This window comes from Capsicum annuum, chromosome 9, assembly GCF_002878395.1.
Source record: "Capsicum annuum cultivar UCD-10X-F1 chromosome 9, UCD10Xv1.1, whole genome shotgun sequence".
Classification (NCBI taxonomy): domain Eukaryota; kingdom Viridiplantae; phylum Streptophyta; class Magnoliopsida; order Solanales; family Solanaceae; genus Capsicum; species Capsicum annuum.
Window position 1 is genome coordinate 52,802,134 of NC_061119.1, and position 2,708 is coordinate 52,804,841.

The 2,708-nt window shown below is 28.3% G+C and overlaps 1 non-coding gene across 1 annotated transcript; it reads left to right on the forward strand.

Moving 5' to 3' along the window:
- The first annotated feature begins 1,685 nt into the window (after positions 1-1,685).
- Positions 1,686-1,770, forward strand: LOC124887546. Its single transcript, XR_007045315.1, has one exon. It is a non-coding gene; the product is annotated as a small nucleolar RNA Z196/R39/R59 family (small nucleolar RNA).
- The last annotated feature ends 938 nt before the right edge of the window (positions 1,771-2,708 follow it).

Genomic DNA, 2,708 nt, shown 5'->3' on the forward strand with positions numbered 1-2,708 from the left:
CATACAAGTCACTATTGGACCATTACTTACTCATTAATTATTAAAATGTCACTACCTCTTTCCATATAATACAATCATCATACTAATTCAAGTCATCTATCTTTTAGTTATTACTATGCTCATCAAAACTTAATCCTAGCATGGTTCTCCTCACCATATTATTGTCCAACACATACAACTTAATATCATTATAACTCAACTAGGTCCATCACCAGAACAACTAAGAACTATCATGTCCACATCCTTCATTTACAATAATCTCATTGCGGGCACCTAGCACATAATATTATAAATGTCACATAATTAATGAATAATATAGTTTTCGGGATTAAAGTTAAGTTCTCGTGTCTTTATCCACCTCAAATCCATACCCGCAAGCTTAGACATGCTTTCTTTCATCAATTCTAAATTATGAAAATATAAAATAACACAATCTTCTACTCATTAAACCTAGCCTAATTAGACGCCAAGCTTTTGGAAGAAGCAAGTTGCAACAAGTATGCTCTTTCCTTTCCTTCATGCCTTAGAATAATCAATCATCTAAAAATCAAGCAATTATAAGAGTAATTAAATAATTACTCTTCAAACAAATATCTTGGGGATTCAAACCCACTAATTCTACCCTTAATTCAAGGTCTATATCATTCCCCAAGTTTAATTAATCATTAATTATTAATTAGCTCTTTCAAGCTTAACCCATCTCCATTAATGGAGTTTTGATACTTAAGATCTCATCTTTACGGAATTCAAGGTTCCTAACCATCAAAATTCATAATTTAGTTTACGAAATTTATGTTAGGAATTTTTAATTTATAATTTAGAATCAGTTCTAGGTCATATTAAAAACACCCATGAGTTTTTCCCAAAATATTTTCACCATTAAAGGTGTTTTAAGGATTCTAAGATGTTAAAGGATTAAAAGATGAAGAAAATAATGGAAAAACTTACCTCAACGAAGGAATTTTATCTTAAGCTTTGGAAAATCACCTCTCTAGCGTTGGAGAATAAAATTTTGGATTTTTAGACCTAAAATACAGCTGAAGCTGATTTAAATACAAACAGAATTTTTGCTATAGCGAAATCCCATTTCAACCCGAATAGTGCTCAGTAAAACAGTCATAACTTTTTACTCCAAATTCGGATTCTGGAACGGTTTATTGCGTTGAACAGAGAACTCATAGATCTTTGATTTGGTAGGTATTGGCCCCCCTAACTCCTTATATTATACTAGTAATTTTAACCGCGCTTTGAGAGGTAATAAACTTTCCTTAGTTATTGTATAAAAAATAATTTTTTTATAATACTTTAACAATAAATATTCAAAAGATTGATCTTTGAAAAAGGAAAACAAATTAAATTTTCTTTGAGGAAATGACCATCGCTGCAATCATTTTTCAAATCCTATATTAGAATCAGATCAAAGACTAAGAGGCCATTTGGCCATAAAAAATATTTTCTTTTTTCCAAAAAAAAGTTTCACTTTATTAAAGTTGTGGTGTTTGGCCATGAAAATTTCAAAAAGTATTTCAAAATTATTTTCTGAAAAGTGAAAACAGAATTTTGTTGTTTTCACTATTTTTCAATTCCAATTTCAACTCTTATTATTATTACATATAACCCTAATTTTTAATTTTTTTATACAAAGCCCTCATAATATTTAAAATTTTTAAGTGTTTAGTCACTGATGCAGTTAATGATAATTTTTTTTTGTAATTGCTGATTGAACAGTGATTAATATAAAAATATCACCATCTTTCGGCTGAGATTGCATCTAAGTCATTTTTGCATTATCTTTCTTCAATTTTGTTTCAACTCTATCTTTCTTCAATTTTTGCATTTTTACATTATCTTTCTTTAATTTTTGCATTTCGGCTGATTGAACATTTTTGCATTATCTTTCTTCAATTTTGTTTCAACAGCTTGAGTTAATTCTTGCAATTGAGAAAACTGAAAAGTTATTTGAGAACAAGTGAGGACCTAGTGAAGATCCAAATCAAAAAATAAATGATGTATCTAATAATGCGTCAAAAAAATGATTCAAATCAATCATTCTATCTCTTGTAGTTCTAATGCTTGTTAAGAGAGTCATTAGTTGTCAATCTTTGTTCTCGGATCCTATTTTCTTCGTTAATGCATACTTGATTTGAGTAATGGAAGTGTCTATATATAAGAATCACATTTGATTGTATGTTAGAAGGTAAATTAGTAGTTGGGTGATTTTGATGATTTTTAAAAGTTGGGGGTATAAAATCATATTTAAAGAAAAATTTCAAAAGTCTAAAAAATTCTTACAAAAAGACATGGCCAAACACAACTCCAACTCCAACTTCAAAATTTTTTAATTTTCATGGCCAAACGGCTACTAAAAATATATCTAAGGTAAAATGTATTAGAAGTTAAGAAACACATGCAACTCATTGCATTACTACTATAAGAAAGAGATATATAGCCCGTTTAGATAGGCCGAAAAAAAGTTCTTTAAAAGTGCTTTTGAAAGTGCTGAACTTATTGTTAAAATAAGCAGTTAAGTGTTTGGATAAAAGTGCTGAAACTGAAAAAAAAGTTATTGATGTGTTTGGTAATAATGTTTTTAAACACTTTTTTTTGGTCAAAATGTCTGAAATACCCTTATAGCCGTTAATAATATATAGAGTTGATTATTATTAATTTTTATTGATAAAATAATTTAAATTAAAATTAATATATAT